The 17,593-nt window shown below is 45.0% G+C and overlaps 1 long non-coding RNA gene across 1 annotated transcript; it reads right to left on the bottom strand.

Annotated features, from left to right (window-relative positions):
* Window positions 1-6,301: 6,301 nt before the first annotated feature.
* Window positions 6,302-16,943, bottom strand: LOC115080760. The gene is made up of 3 exons (XR_003853645.1): window positions 16,817-16,943; window positions 13,625-13,841; window positions 6,302-7,033 (listed from the first exon to the last, which is right to left on the bottom strand). It is a non-coding gene; the product is annotated as an uncharacterized LOC115080760 (long non-coding RNA).
* Window positions 16,944-17,593: the final 650 nt, after the last annotated feature.

The raw sequence follows: 17,593 nt of genomic DNA, 5'->3' as shown, positions 1-17,593 counted from the left end.
ATGACAATATTTAAGTAATTACAGTTTAAATCATTACAGAAAATTTAAGTTACAGAAATGTAAATATTTTGAGCATTATTTCCCTGGAAATTCACTGTACGCGTGTCCTTTCCACATCTACACCTCCTGCTATAGGCTCCCTCACTCTTGCACACATCCGCACATACAGGGCCCTCTCTCTTTCATTCACACCCACACAAAGCTCCCTTGCTCTCACACAGGCTCTCTGTCTCTCTCAGGCAGCCCCTTTACTCCAGCTCTGTCTCACACATACACAATCCCTTCACTCAGGCCAGCACCCTCACATACGCACTACCCCTCTCATACACATGAGCTCCCACCATCTCACACACATACGCACTCCTTCACAATCTCCTTATATAGGCTCCCTCTGAAACCCCCACTCCCCCTCTCACACACCCCCTCCCATGCTCTCTTACACAGTCCTGCTCTCACACACCCCCATGCTCTCTTACACAGTCCTGCTCTCTCACACACACCCCCATGCTCTCTTACACAGTCCTGCTCTCACACCCCCCCATGCTCTCTTACACAGTCCTGCTCTCACACCCCCTATGCTCTCTTACACAGTCCTGCTCTCTCACCCTCCCACACATTCCTTGTTACTGGCATTGCCACAGGACCCAAGCCCTTTGTGTCCAGGACTAAGGGGCCAGGCCCCCCATGCGGACCTTCCATGAGCAGAAAACAGCAGCGGAGACCCCGGGACGCCATGAACGGAGCGCATCTTGTGCACGCGCTCCGTTTTACGGTGAGGACAAAGGGCCAGGCCCGCTGATCGCGGCACACAGGGGCCTTCCCTTTTCTCTGCAAACATTGCACTGAGCCTTCATCTTTGCCGTGGAGCCTGTGCCGCAGGATGTGCCCCCTTCTTGGCAGGCCAGGGTCTCAGGCCCTCTGCACGTGCAGCTTCTCACTCCTTTATTAGTTTACTGCTTTGTACTTAGGCAGCCCTGCCAGCCACTCAAAGAAAAATGTGTAACTTTGGTTCTGAAGAGCCACAAATGGTCCTAGTTTTTAGGAAAAGCCGCAATGAGTACGCACGAGGGAGATTTGCAGGCAAAAAATCTCCTACGTATTTATGTGGATATCCTGAAAACCCAAACATCTTTGTGGCTGCTGAAGTCCAGAGCTGGGCCCCTTTGGGATACAGATTCTCTGGGGCCAGTTGATTAAGCTGCATTCAGCAGGGCACAGTTTAACCCACAACTTTGTACACATTTTTTGCAGCAGAGAGAAAATGTGCACATAAAACTGCGTCCTGCTTAGTGCCCCTAGCATGGAAATCGCCTGCGAACCAGGGCATTACCTTTTACCTTCTCGTGCAAAGGGATGCGCTGGCTTAACTGCCCTTGCCTTAAATTTCCAGTGTTAAGTCCTGATCAGAGCTGCAGTAAAATTAGCTCCTTCCACCTCCAATAGGAGTTACATTTCCAATCTGGCAAATTATAATTTTGAAATCACCTAGAATGCACAGAAGCAATGTTTTCTGCTGCCCTGACCTCTCCCCAGTGATTTGGCAAAGCTGCTGGTGCCCTCCCTCTTCCTCTTGGATTATGCCCCATGTGCTCTCTTCCCCCTCCATGCTTACTGCATCAGGAATTACATTTTTTTTTTAGTGCAAGCATTACGATTAATGCAGGGCTTACTACATTGACCCTTGTTTGCCACGGCAGCTGCTAGTGTCACCAGCATTCAGTGCCCAGGCTGAAGGGTCAATGCATTAATGAGAATAAGTGATTGGGCTCCTTCTCACTGACCTCAGATCATGCATTTCACTGATGCACGGAGCAGCACAGGCTGGGGGGAGCCCGAGCCCTGACATTCCCTGTCATCTTTCTACTAGAACAAGATAACATACAAGGTGCGCACATGCGTGTACACCAGTGGCGTAGCTACGGGTGGGCCTGGGTGGGCAGTGACCCACCCACTTTCCTTTCAGGCCCACCCAAATTTCTTTGCAAGACACTGCAGCCAATAAAAAGCAGGCAGCATCCGCAGGCACCCAAGAGAGAAAAAAAATTAATAAAACCAGCTGGTGTGTTGCGGCTCCCGGTGTCCCACAGCCCCAGTAATACTTCCCTTTACCTTCTTCCTGCCCCCGCGGGCCAATGGGAAACCTCCTCCCTTCTTCCTGCCCCCGCGGGCCAATGGGAAACCTCCTCCCTTCTTCCTGCCCCCGCGGGCCAATGGGAAACCTCCTCCCTTCTTCCTGCCCCCGCGGGCCAATGGGAAACCTCCTCCCTTCTTCCTGCCTCCGCGGGCCAATGGGAAACCTCCTCCCTTCTTCCTGCCCCCGGGCCAATCGGATGCCTTCTTCCTGCCAGTGGAAGGAGGAAGCCTCTGATTGGCTGGTGGGGCAGGAAGAAGGGGGGCATCGGGCTGGGAGGAGTGGCAGTGTTCAAGCCATGGGCTGGAAGTGCAGGGCAGGGAGGTGACTGGGGTGTGTGAGAGAGACAGTCTGGGCAGGGAGGTGACTGGGGTGTGTGAGAGAGACAGAGACTAGGCAGGGAGGTGACTGGGGTGTGTGTAAGAGACAGAGACTAGGCAGGGAGGTGACTGGGGTGTGTGTAAGAGACAGAGACTAGGCAGGGAGGTGACTGGGGTGTGTGTAAGAGACAGAGACTAGGCAGGGAGGTGACTGGGGTGTGTGTAAGAGACAGAGACTAGGCAGGGAGGTGACTGGGGTGTGTGTAAGAGACAGAGACTAGGCAGGGAGGTGACTGGGGTGTGTGTAAGAGACAGAGACTAGGCAGGGAGGTGACTGGGGTGTGTGTAAGAGACAGAGACTAGGCAGGGAAGTGACTGGGGTGTGTGTGAGAGACAGAGACTAGGCAGGGAGGTGACTGGGGTGTGTGTAAGAGACAGAGACTAGGCAGGGAGGTGACTGGTGTGTGTAAGAGACAGAGACTAGGCAGGGAGGTGACTGGGGTGTGTGTAAGAGACAGAGACTAGGCAGGGAGGTGACTGGGGTGTGTGTAAGAGACAGAGACTAGGCAGGGAAGTGACTGGGGTGTGTGTGAGAGACAGTCTGGGCAGGGAGGTGACTTGGGTGTGTGTGAGAGACAGTCTGGGCAGGGAGGTGACTTGGGTGTGTGTGAGAGACAGTCTGGGCAGGGAGGTGACTTGGGTGTGTGTAAGAGACAGTCTGGGCAGGGAGGTGACTGGGGTGTGTGTAAGAGACAGAGACTAGGCAGGGAAGTGACTGGGGTGTGTGTAAGAGACAGAGACTAGGCAGGGAGGTGACTGGGGTGTGTGTAAGAGACAGAGACTAGGCAGGGAGGTGACTGGGGTGTGTGTAAGAGACAGAGACTAGGCAGGGAAGTGACTGGGGTGTGTGTGAGAGACAGTCTGGGCAGGGAGGTGACTGGGGTGTGTGTGAGAGACAGTCTGGGCAGGGAGGTGACTTGGGTGTGTGTGAGAGACAGTCTGGGCAGGGAGGTGACTTGGGTGTGTGTGAGAGACAGTCTGGGCAGGGAGGTGACTTGGGTGTGTGTGAGAGACAGACTGATCATAGGGTTTAATTGGTGTGTGTGTGTGCGGGGCAGGTGCTTCCATAAGGCAAACTAGGCAGTGGCCTAGGGCGCCACAATTTGGGGGGGGGGGTTGCAAACTCCCACCAGCTCAAGAGGTCCTGCAGTAAATCCAATACCAGAGGAGGGGGCACTGTGCCGGAGCTGCTGCCAATACGTAATCCAGGGGAGGGGTTGCATTACTGAAGGTTCGCCTAGGGTGCCAAATGCTCTTGCACCGGCCCCGAGTGGGTGACTTGTGGGCCCTAAAGAAGAGGACGGTAAGGACAGAGCTTCTGCAGCCGCTGCTGCTCCTGGTCTGTGCTTTCAAGGGAAAGGAGTAGGAGAGTTGCTGGAGAGGGTAAGTAAAAGTGGCATTTTAAGTTTATTTTTCTTGATTGACTGCCATTTTAATTATTCAGTATTATGTGATGTGGCTGCTGTTTTGAAATATTTTATTGATATTTGGACAATGTTTAATAATTTTTATGAGTTTTGTTGGATGTTATTCTGTTCAGCAGCTGTTTTGAAACATTTATTAGTCTAGTTTTACAGTTATTTCTGTGTGGGGCTCTATAGCAGCTTGGCTTGTTCTGTTTTCCTGATTTAATATTTGCAGTGTTGCCTTTTCATAGATAGGGTTGTTATATGTTCCATAATGCAGGTGTAACTGTGTGCGGGTTAGTTTCTGTGCATTATTGCAGATCCTGAGAGTCTGTTAGGTGCTATATTTCTCTTTCTATTTCTCCAGGTTTGCACTGCATGCAGAGTGGCTTTTTTTGGTTTTCCATTCCAGTTTCTATCTCCATATTTATAATGTGTGGTCCTTCTGTTCTTTGGTGAAGGTCGGTTCTGTGTGTGTGCCCGAGGTGAGGTATTTTACTAGCATGTAGGCAATTGTATCAATCTTATTTGTGGATGCAGAGTGCATGTTTACATGATGATAGCTTAGTAAATGACAGGGCTGGAGAGCCTTTTTCTCCTGTCTACCCAGTCATCCTCTCCACACTGCTAAGGATACATCCCAGCTGTCAGCCAAAGGGTGTGACCACCTTCAAGACCTCTCTTTATCCAGAACAGTCTTTTTTTTTCTGTTCTTCCTTTGTAAAGAATTGGGGATGAATGTCAGGAGCCCCTGGACTCGATTCAGCAAATGTCAGCATCAGAGGAAAGACTAAAACTAAATAGTTGAGCCATAGGAAAGGAAAAGAAGTCTTCAAAGGTACTTATCTGTTTTATTGATACAGATTAATAAGGCTTTTGGTACAGCATTCCAGAGGGTTTTAAAACCTCTCACAGAATACTGTGATGCCTGATGAGATATCTGTCTTTATAGTAGACTAGTATCTGGTTCTTTGTAAGTTATGGGATACTGCCACTTGAGATCTCTCTAAGTATAATTGAAATGCTTCCATATTAGGTTTAGCATTGGTAGCTGCTTGAAGTAATTGAGTTTAAAATATTAAAAGTATAACAGCTGTAGCAGATTATTTAGAAATCTATTGTCAGGTGTGTGAAAGTATTTATCAATAAGAATATGAATTCCATGGCTCAGACTTTGTTTAGTGCCCACCCATGTTAATCTTGGGCCCAGCCAAAAATTCATTTCTGGCTACGCCACTGGTGTACACACGCACCCCCCTCTAGCCCAGCACAATACACGCTACAAACCCAGACTCTGCCGTAGGGCAGCACAATGCAAGCTGCACACACACAGGTAATGCAAACTTCTCTCCTCCACACACAGCAGCTTTGCTCTGTGCTGACTACAAGTGAGGAGAGGGAAGTGAGGCAGCGCTCACACTCAATCTGTACTGTACACTGCTGGTTTTATAAACCGTGTGCGAGAGGGGGACCTGGTGACCACACTGTACCCAGATATTATTCACCAGGGGGAGGAGGGGATACAGTCTATACCTATCAAAGCAGGCAGAACGGACAGAGAGGGTCCCTCTCCCTAGTGGGGAATGGAGGAGAAGGCAGCAGCAATAACCTGAGATTAGGAGGGCTCAGAGCCCAGGTGCCTGGTGGGTTAGGATAGGCACAGGCAGGCCCTGGTCTCAGCCTCAGTCTCTCATAACACAGGGAGTCAGGACATGCGCTCGCTCATCCCCCCCCCCCCCCCAATAAATCAGGACAATTTTATTTTGGTATAAAGAGACCACAGTTTATTGAACATAACCCGAGCCCCCAACAATACAACATGGAAACCTTAACGATAACAAACCTGCCCCTCCCCCTCACACCCCAGAGTTAAAGCATTAACCCCCCCCATCTCACTACCAAGGGTAAACCTGGCCTCAAGCTGTAGCCCCTCAGCTCCCTGCCCATCTGGTGTAGCAGCCCCTCCCTACATGAGCTGCCCCCCCATTGGGCTCAGGTTTCCACCCTTAACCCCCCCTCAGTACATTCTCCATCCCTTCCTGCCAATCATTCAGCAAACCCAACCCAATGTCTGATAAATGGATCCCATTCCCCTCTAAACAAACCCCTCCTCTCCACCCAAAGCCCAACCGGGATGCACCCAAACCCCCCCTGCCCCTATCACCCATTTCCCAATTTGCTTATTCACTCGGGAATGCCCGACTTCCATAAAACCCTCAGCCTTGCACCAAAGTCGCACAATTATGTCCAAGCAGCCTAATGTGATTCTCAGCCAACCAATGAGTATTTGAGACAAACCCTTCTTGACACAGGTCACCCACTCCCTGCAAGACTCCCCCCCCCATCATTGCCCCCTAGGTGAATCAGCAGAATATCCGGCACCCCCTCCCCACCCCCAAGAACAGTAACAGCTCCTCCTCTACCCTTCCTCGTTTGCTGAACCAGGACGACCTTCACATTCTTTTACTTATTTATGTATTTGTGTTGTTTTTAAACACCGAAGTCTGGTGCAAGCCTTCACTCCGGTTTACAAATGTAACAACTTCTTACAACGCACGTTATAACAAACTTTAACATCAGTACTCACAGTAACAGGGTAAATATTTCCTTTTACTGATGCTGGGATGGTCCTATGTAACTTTACTACCTGGTAAGGTAAGTACTGGTTACTGTTCGACAATGGTAAATATGCATTTGTCTGAATTGTTTGGTGCATAGGTTTATCGTCTTGACCTGTAGGGTTGGTGAGGACGTTGTTAACAGATGCCTTCGTTGTAGGTTTGGTGAAATAGCCAGGTTTTAAGTTGTTTTTTGAATAAGTTGGTGTCATCTTCAAGCATCAGGTTTTCAGGTACCGAGCTCCATAGGCGAGGTCCGGCTACTGAAGCTGCTCCCTCTCTGATTGTAGTGAGGCTCGTAGTCGTTACTGATGGGAGGGCGAGCAGAGCTCTAGTGGTTGATCTGGTGCTGTGGGATATGGTTTTGGAATATCGTATTTAAACATTCCAGCTCTCCAGGTAGAGGTGCGCGACGTACGGCCGTCTCAGTGCCCAATGAACGAAAGAACAGCCCAGAGTTCAGATGCAGCCTCGCCTCCTAGGCCACCCTTAAGAGCTCTGCAATAGAAGAAAACACCAATCAATAACCCTTCACCCCAGCGTTTCCCTCGTGCCCTTTAGATTGTCGCAGGCTGGTGCTCGTATTTATTATTCCTTTTTTTCTTAAACCCTCACATAAGACAGAAATCCCTTGGACTTCCACCTCCCTCTATCCTGTGCGCCCGCCCCGGATATACCACATCCCGCGGCCGAGACTGCTGCCCCGATGCTGAAAGAACGCGAACGATAATCTTTGGCTTCCCTCCCCGGCGCGCTCACCCCCATACAGAGCCCTCTGGGGAAAAACTGAAACCGGGTTAAAGGGCACCCGTTCCCAGGAACCAGAAAGGACCCGGGAACTAACGGGCACCTCCTCAGGTACTGCTTCAGAGTACGGACCGGGCAAACCCATGCAGGGGTAGTGGAGAAGGAGCCTGACGAGCCTCCCTTTACCTTTCTGATCCGTTTCCAATTCGATAAGAGCAACAAGTTGTGGGCAATGCGCCACTGTCTGCGACAGCTTGGAAACCATGTCAGCTGTAGAGGAGCATCCTCAATACACCAATCTCATTACAGGCAACGCTGAGAGCCCGGACACAGTGGAAGGGACATCCCATAATCACTATCTTCCCCATTTGTTTCATAATATCAAATCCCCGGCGGGCTTACAAGCAACGATTATGTCAACAAATACATAGAGCGGCTCATTTAGAACTCACCTACAAAAGGAAACGTCCAGACCCCCGTTCCCTGCAAATTATACATCAACTACATAACATACAGGAGTTAGAACATATTACAGCTATACGCTACAATTTGAATCTGTTTATCAGGATGTCAGGGGACCATTACTATCCTGGAGTATGACTCATAACAGTAGATAGGGTTCACATCCTAATAGTGTCATTTAGTTCGAGAGAGTTACCTATAAGAATGGAAGAGAGCCTGCATCTATTCCTGGATAATGTTACCTATAAAAGGAAGAGAGCCTGCATCTATTCCTGTATAATGTTACCTATAAAAAAGGGAGAACTGCTACCAAAACAGCCTGACAGGAGAGACCCTACATCTATTCCTGTATAATGTTACCTATAAGAAGGGAAGAGAGCCTGCATCTATTCCTGTATAATGTTACCTATAAGAATGGAAGAGAGCCTGCATCTATTCCTGTATAATGTTACCTATAAGAATGGAAGAGAGCCTGCATCTATTCCTGTATAATGTTACCTATAAGAATGGAAGAGAGCCTGCATCTATTCCTGTATAATGTTACCTATAAGAATGGAAGAGAGCCTGCATCTATTCCTGTATAATGTTACCTATAAGAATGGAAGAGAGCCTGCATCTATTCCTGTATAATGTTACCTATAAGGAAGAGACCCTCCATCTATTCCTGTATAATGTTACCTATAAGAATAGAAGAGAGCCTGCATCTATTCCTGTATAATGTTACCTATAAGAATGGAAGAGAGCCCTGCATCTATTCCTGTATAATGTTACCTATAAGAAAGGAAGAGAACCCTGCATCTATTCCTGTATAATGTTACCTATAAGAAAGGAAGAGAACCCTGCATCTATTCCTGTATAATGTTACCTATAAGAAGGAAGAGAACCCTGCATCTATTCCTGTATAATGTTACCTATAAGAATGGAAGAGAGCCTGCATCTATTCCTGGATAATGTTACCTATAAAAGGAAGAGAGCCTGCATCTATTCCTGTATAATGTTACCTATAAAAAAGGGAGAACTGCTACCAAAACAGCCTGACAGGAGAGACCCTACATCTATTCCTGTATAATGTTACCTATAAGAATGGAAGAGAGCCTGCATCTATTCCTGTATAATGTTACCTATAAGAATGGAAGAGAGCCTGCATCTATTCCTGTATAATGTTACCTATAAGAATGGAAGAGAGCCCTGCATCTATTCCTGTATAATGTTACCTATAAGAAAGGAAGAGAACCCTGCATCTATTCCTGTATAATGTTACCTATAAGGAAGAGACCCTCCATCTATTCCTGTATAATGTTACCTATAAGAATGGAAGAGAGCCCTGCATCTATTCCTGTATAATGTTACCTATAAGAAAGGAAGAGAACCCTGCATCTATTCCTGTATAATGTTACCTATAAGAAAGGAAGAGAACCCTGCATCTATTCCTGTATAATGTTACCTATAAGAAAGGAAGAGAACCCTGCATCTATTCCTGTATAATGTTACCTATAAGAAAGGAAGAGAACCCTGCATCTATTCCTGTATAATGTTACCTATAAGAAAGGAAGAGAACCCTGCATCTATTCCTGTATAATGTTACCTATAAGAAAGGAAGAGAACCCTGCATCTAAGCCTGTATAATGTTACCTATAAGAAAGGAAGAGAACCCTGCATCTATTCCTGTATGTTACCTATAAGGAAGCAAGAGAACTGCTGCCAACAGAGCCTGACAGGAGAGACTCTGCATCTATTCCTGTATAATGTTACCTATAAGAATGGAAGAGAGCCTGCATCTATTCCTGTATAATGTTACCTATAAGAATGGAAGAGAGCCTGCATCTATTCCTGTATAATGTTACCTATAAGAATGGAAGAGAGCCTGCATGTATTCCTGTATAATGTTACCTATAAGAATGGAAGAGAGCCTGCATCTATTCCTGTGTTATGTTACCTATAAGAATGGAAGAGAGCCTGCATCTATTCCTGTATTATGTTACCTATAAGAATGGAAGAGAGCCTGCATCTATTCCTGTATTATGTTACCTATAAGAATGGAAGAGAGCCTGCATCTATTCCTGTATAATGTTACCTATAAGAATGGAAGAGAGCCTGCATCTATTCCTGTATAATGTTACCTATAAGAATGGAAGAGAGCCTGCATCTATTCCTGTATAATGTTACCTATAAGAATGGAAGAGAGCCTGCATCTATTCCTGTATAATGTTACCTATAAGAATGGAAGAGACCCTGCATCTATTCCTGTATAATGTTACCTATAAGAAAGGAAGAGACCCTGCATCTATTCCTGTATAATGTTACCTATAAGAAAGGAAGAGACCCTCCATCTATTCCTGTATAATGTTACCTATAAAAAGGGAGAACTGCTGCCAAAACAGCCTGACAGGAGAGACCCTACATCTATTCCTGTATAATGTTACCTATAAGAATGGAAGAGAGCCTGCATCTATTCCTGTATAATGTTACCTATAAGAAAGGAAGAGACCCTCCATCTATTCCTGTATAATGTTACCTATAAAAAGGGAGAACTGCTGCCAAAACAGCCTGACAGGAGAGACCCTACATCTATTCCTGTATAATGTTACCTATAAGAAAGGAAGAGAGCCTGCATCTATTCCTGTATAATGTTACCTATAAGAAAGGAAGAGAGCCTGCATCTATTCCTGTATAATGTTACCTATAAGAAAGGAAGAGAGCCTGCATCTATTCCTGTATAATGTTACCTATAAGAATGGAAGAGAGCCTGCATCTATTCCTGTATGTTACCTATAAGAAAGGAAGAAAACCCTGCATCTATTCCTGTATATTGTTACCTATAAGAAAGGAAGAGAACCTGCATCTATTCCTGTATATTGTTACCTATAAGAAAGGAAGAGAACCTGCATCTATTCCTGTATATTGTTACCTATAAGAAAGGAAGAGACCCTACATCTATTCCTGTATAATGTTACCTATAAGAATGGTAGAGAACCCTGCATCTATTGCTGTATAATGTTACCTATAAGAATGGAAGAGAGCCTGCATCTATTCCTGTATAATGTTACCTATAAGGAAGCAAGAGAACTGCTGCCAACACAGCCTGACAGGAGAGACCCTGCATCTATTCCTGTATATTGTTACCTATAAAAAAGGAAGAGAGCCTGCATCTATTCCTGTATAATGTTACCTATAAGAATGGAAGAGAGCCTGCATCTATTCCTGTATAATGTTACCTATAAGAATGGAAGAGAGCCTGCATCTATTGCTGTATAATGTTACCTATAAGAATGGAAGAGAGCCTGCATCTATTCCTGTATAATGTTACCTATAAGAATGGAAGAGAGCCTGCATCTATTCCTGTATAATGTTACCTATAAGAATGGAAGAGATCCTGCATCTATTCCTGTATAATGTTACGTATAATAATGGAAGAGAGCCTGCATCTATTCCTGTATAATGTTACCTATAAGAATGGAAGAGAACTGCTGCCAACACAGCCTGACAAGGGAGACCCTGCATCTATTCCTGTATAATGTTACCTATAAGAAAGCAAGAGGAACCTGCATCTATTCCTGTATAATGTTACCTATAAGAAAGGAAGAGAACCCTGCATGTATTCCTGTATAATGTTACCATAAAGGAAGAGACCCTGCATCTATTCCTGTATGTTACCTATAAGGAAGGAAGAGACCCTGCATCTATTCCTCTATAATGTTACCTATAAGAATGGAAGAGACCCTCCATCTATTCCTGTATAATGTTGCCTATAAGAATGGTAGGGAACCCTGCATCTATTCCTGTATAATGTTACCTATAAGAATGGTAGAGAACCCTGCCTCTGTTCCTGTATAATGTTACCTATACGAATGGAAGAGAGCCTGCCTCTATTCCTGTATAATGTTACCTATAAGAATGGAAGAGAGCCTGCATCTATTCCTGTATAATGTTACCTATAAGAATGGAAGAGACCCTGCATCTATTCCTGTATAAAGTTACCTATAAGAAAGGAAAAGACCCTGCATCTATTCCTGTATAATGTTACCTATAAGAAAGGAAAAGACCCTGCATCTATTCCTGTATAATGTTACCTATACGAATGGAAGAGAGCCTGCCTCTATTCCTGTATAATGTTACCTATAAGAACAGAAGAGACCCTGCATTTATTCCTGTATAGTTACCTATAAGAAAGCAAGAGAAACCTGCATCTATTCCTGTATAATGTTACCTATAAGAAAGCAAGAGAACCCTGCATCTATTCCTGTATAATGTAACCTATAAGAAAGCAAGAGAACCCTGCATCTATTCCTGTATAATGTTACCTATAAGAATGGAAGAGAACTGCTGCCAACACAGCCTGACAGGAGAGACCCTGCATCTATTCCTGTATAGTTACCTATAAGAAAGCAAGAGAAACCTGCATCTATTCCTGTATAATGTTACCTATAAGAAAGCAAGAGAACCCTGCATCTATTCCTGTATAATGTTACCTATAAGAATGGAAGAGAACTGCTGCCAACACAGCCTGACAGGAGAGAGACCCTGCATCTATTCCTGTATAATGTTACCTATAAGAAAGGAAGAGCACTGCTGCCAACACAGCCTGACACGAGAGACCCTGCATCTATTCCTGTATAATGTTACCTATAAGAACAGAAGAGACCCTGCATTTATTCCTGTATATGGTTACCTATAAGAAAGGAAGAGACCCTGCATCTATTATTGTAAAGTGTTGCCTATAAGGGGTAAAAGTGCTGCCAAAACAACGGAGACTCCTCCGCCTCAATTCAGTCTCCTCAGGAATTACAAAGCACTATGTAAAGGGGAGAAAAATAACCAGAGCGCATGTAAGTCAGTCAATACAATAAAATGGCAGCTAATTTGGTTAAATTGAACTATTAACCAGTCTTTCCAGGAGCATAGAAAGTATATACATGGGTGCGTTTTATGTCTATACAAGTGTGTGTTGTAAGTTCATATCATTTATGGTGTGTGCATGTGTGACTGGTGCCTATATATGTGTGTAGTATATGTGGGTGGTATATACGTGTGCTTTGTATCTTTATGTATACATATTTACACTGTGGTTGTCATATATATATATATATATATATATATATATATATATATATATATATATATATATATATATATATATATATATATATATATATTTGTGTGCACTCTTCCCTTCTATCTTGTCAATGAGTGTCCTCACTCCAAACATTTTGTAGACCTCGAGTCCTGGGTGGGGGCATCAGCCTTTTCCCACTTTATAAAACTGCTGAATGAAATGGGGTGGGGTGTGCAAGAAAGCAGTAAGGTTGGCATATTTTGTCCCCTAAATAAGGTGGGGTTAAAGATGCTTGAGTGTTTGGTTCTCTTTTGCCTTTTAGCATCTGTGTTTGGATTCTTTGCTGACTCCCTGTATCTGTATCAGGGTTTTTATGATATTTGTATCCTCATCTGCTTTAGGATGGTTTTCTGGGAAATGGGCTCTCAGATCTGACAGTTAGTAGTGTAAGCAGAGGCCGTGTAGGACATTACACTTTTTTACTGGTTCTTGCATGTACAACCGACTGCAAACACAAACACCAAGGATCAGATTCCCCTCCACTTCTCTTTACTGAACCTGAGGCCGGTTAACATGGAAGTGCAACAGAATCTGGGGCCATCCATTGCCTTGTCTGCTTTCAGCCAGGGCTTGAAGTTCATTAAACGTATTTTGAATCATTTTTATTTCCAGCCCAACACCATTTACAGGCTTAAAACTAGGTTTTAAATGGGTAAATCTGCTTTACCCTCATTGTCAATAATTTTATCTACATTAAGTGCACTTCACAGGTAAATAACTTTAGAAAACTGCTCCTATAGCATCTTACACTGACGTGCTCAACTCACCTGTAAATGTTGATTTTAGAGTTTGAATGGTGATCTTTGCAGCGGTGATGGGGTATTTAGTGCAGATGAACATGTGTAATGCAATCTGGTCAGGCCTCACATAGCTAATCCTCGCTCCTTTTACCCCAGTACTGTATGAGCTTTCCAGACCAATCAGCTCCCTTCTTCTAAAGACGTGACCTGGATGCTCTCCAAAGCTCATGTAGAATGATAATTCCTGTGTTGGTCCAAGAAAAGGTGTCACAGCTTAGGGAAAAGGCTATTATTCAGGACTAGAACACTACTTGTTCAATTATGTATTTATATAATTCTGAAATAACTCAAATGTTTAGTAATATGTATGTTTGTATCCCTTTTATCTAATAGAATAGACAATATATATAGTGATATATGTGTGTATGTGCATCAAAACTATGTCTTTGGCACAAGCACTTCCCACAGGAAGCATGAACATTGAAAACAGCCATCCACTGTTGCACCTGCAGGATACTGGGGCCCCTCAGATCCAGCTATCTTCAGGTCAATAGCCATTCCCCACTTCTTAGCTTAAACTACTCAAAAAAGTAGTAAACAGCTAACATACCAAACACTTTACAAAAACACATTCTATATCCATCCCAATTCGGATTTTGCAAGTTCATCAGCACCAAAACAGTAATCTCCCTCACCGCCAGTTCAGAGGCATAGATAATGGGCAGTCCTATATCTTAGCAATGTTGGACATCTCTGCAGCATTTGATACCACTCAAGATCCTCATAGACTAACCGAAATTGGTCTAACTGGCACAGCCCTACACTGGTTTGTCTCATATCTAGACAACAGATATCAAAGTCAAAATAGGCAACAGCAAATCAACCTATCAAACTCACTCAAGAAGTGCCCCAAGGTTCATCTCTTCAACATCTACATGCTTCCCATATGTAAACTTATCCAACCTAGGGCTCACACTTCCATCTATGTAGATAACGTCCAAATTCTAATCCCTATCACTGAATCTATCCACAAATCTCTCCATGGGAAACCCACCTCAATACTATCAACCAATTACTCACCCAAATGAACCTTGCCCTGAATACTTCCAAAACCAAACTCCTAACCATATCCCACAAACTAAGTCAAATGACCCTTACTGACTTAAACTCCACTGGCTACTCATAAGCTTTAGAATCTTACACAAGACTCTCACCATCATTCACAAAAGCATTCACAAACAGATCCCTATCAATCTTCCATGCCCACTCACTATCCACACCTCGAGACCTATCAGAGAAGCCTACAGGGATCACTATACACCCTCCCAACCAAATCCACCTTTCATGCAGCCACCAGAGAACGAGCCCTCTGATAGCAGGGCCAAACATCTGGAATGCCACGCCCCCCTGATCTAAGACAAGAACCCTGTCTACTGATGTTCAGAAAAAAAAGCTCTACTTGGCTGTTTCAACAAGCCTTCCCTTAATTCAGGGCCATCTCAGTTATAAGATATTGCCATGCTGGGTCAGACCAAGGGTCCATCAAGCCCAGCATCCTGGGCTTGATGGACCCTTTATCCAGTGCTCTCCTTCACAGATATTGTGAATGGATTAGTTTCTGCTATAATTAGAGTTTTCTTCTGCTATTGGCTCCTCTTCTCCCCAGTTCCATTACCCCTGTTTGATTGTAACTTTTGCCTTCCTCTATGTTTTGGTTAACCTTATTATCCTTTGTTTCTTGTAAACATATATCTGTATCAAATGTTGGTATAAAAAAGCACTAAAATAAATAAATCCTAAGCTACCCATAGCTCAAGAGGCAAGAGACCTAGGTGTAATCTTGGACAGCAAACTAAATCTAAAAAATTCATTAATTTGACATTAAAAGACTGCTACTTTAAACTACATGTAGTAAAAAAATTAACACCCCTCCTACAGCAATGATTTCCTAACCATCCTTCAAGCATTCGTCTTCTCCAAGATAGACTACTGCAACGCTATACTACTGGGACCCCCAACCACAACACTCAAACCCCTCCAAATGCTACAAATTTCCATTGCCAGAGTCCTCACAATCATCACTCCCATGGCTCCCAATGCAATTCAGAATCCTCTTCAAGAGTCTTACCACAATACACAAGATCATACATAATCCAAACACACTGGACAAACCCCTCCTTCAGCTTTCAAAAACCAAAAAGCCACAAGACCCGCAGACACCGAGACCCTACCAACACCCTCACCCAAGCTAACTCACCTGAACTCTACCAGGGAACGAGCACTATCAATTGCAGCACCCAACTGGAATTCCATGCACCAAGAGCTACATCTAGAACCCAACACCCAAAACAAAAAATCCCAAAAAACCCAAACTGAAAACCTGACTGTTCAAACAGGCCTTTTCATATCCCTCCCCCTTCACTACCAAGCCCTGAAATTAGAGCATCCTACAATACATGCCCTTGTATATAGTTCTCTGCCCCCTCACCAACTAACCAGCCTTCGTAGGCTTGCAAGACCTCACACACAAGCTAAAGAATAAAGTGTCAGAGCCCTCCCAAATGCTTATAACCTTCCTTAGCTTGCAAGACCTGGCACACAACTTAACACTGCTAGAGGACAGATCAGCCCTGCCACACACTGGCTGCAGGAGTCTAACACTCTGCCAAAGGTCCCAGGTCCACCAGCAGAGATGAAGCATTTTAAGCAGGGCTCTGGCAGGTCTGATTTGTTCTCTAACACTATATTAAGTTTCCTCTCAACTCTTGTCAGCCCCTGTCCATCTGATTGACTCCACTGCTCCCATTTTCCAAACTGGCTCCCTGGCTACTAACACTCCCAGGAACATCAAAAGTCCAAAGGACCTCAGTTATAAAATTTCTCCACTGGTTCCCCTTGCGGGATTCAAACCCTCATTGGGCTGGCAGGGAGGCACCAAGCCCAACCAGTGAGTGCTGAGCCTGGCTTCTCCCCTTGAAGCTTCCTCTTTATTTCACAGACCTCTTCTCTCCCTGCCACAAGTCCCAACAAACCAAAAAAAAAAAATGTCCTAAAACAGGCCAGCAAAGAATTTAAGTGCAGCCCTGCTGGCCTCTGCCTCCTCCCTCCTATCTCTGCTCTCTACCACATTCCCCAGAAATACCTCCACCCAATTGGCAGCCTTGGAAATAGTTCATTAGCAATAAAGAAAAAGGGAAGGTTTTGAATCTGCACACTCACCTTCTCTGGTACCAGGGTTTCAGTCCTTTCTCCCACAGTAAAGCAGTCCTCAGCAGCATCAGGCAGCCAGGTCCCACTCCCTCCTCTCCAGTATCTGGAAAGAGACTTGAAATGCTTTGCGTTTGGCTCCTTTTTTATAGGATGGAGACTCCTCCCCTGCTGGCCAGGGATTGGTTCCCGGGGCCCCACCCTCTTCCTTCCCCTCCCCTGCTGGCCAGGGATTGGTTCCCGGGGCCCCACCCTCTTCCTTCCCCTCCCCTGCTGGCCAGGGATTGGTTACCCAGGCCCCACCCTCTCCCTTCCACACCTGTGTCTCAGGTTTCTCCGATGCTTCAGGGGGAAGGAACCAGCCCCACTGACTCTGTGTCACCTGGTATTTCTTCCCCCTTTCCCTGCAGATTTTTGGTTCCGGGGATTTTTTGTTTCTGGGGTTTTGACCTACCTCCCTGCACTGTATACTGACCCCGTCAGACACCTCCCCACTTTTTCAGGAGTCTTGCCCTACCCCCTCCCTGAACAGGAAGTCAGCATTTCCATGTTTCCCATAAACTTTTTCCTTTCAAAATCCCACCAGTCCCTTCCTGATTATTGTGATCCCATCTTGCCTCCCCCCACCACCTCCATAAAGATATCTTTACCAGGAGCACCACAGCCTCCCAGGATCCACCGGTGGCTCAGGGCTCAGAAGGAGCCATTTATAAGCCACACGGTTCACATTCAGCCTCTGTTTTATTTAAACACACTTCTGTGTGATTTTTATTACAATAAACTTTTTTT

This window comes from Rhinatrema bivittatum, chromosome 19, assembly GCF_901001135.1.
Source record: "Rhinatrema bivittatum chromosome 19, aRhiBiv1.1, whole genome shotgun sequence".
Taxonomy (NCBI): Eukaryota; Metazoa; Chordata; class Amphibia; order Gymnophiona; family Rhinatrematidae; genus Rhinatrema; species Rhinatrema bivittatum.
Note: the sequence above shows the minus strand (reverse complement) of the source record. Positions and strands in the feature narration are given on the sequence as shown.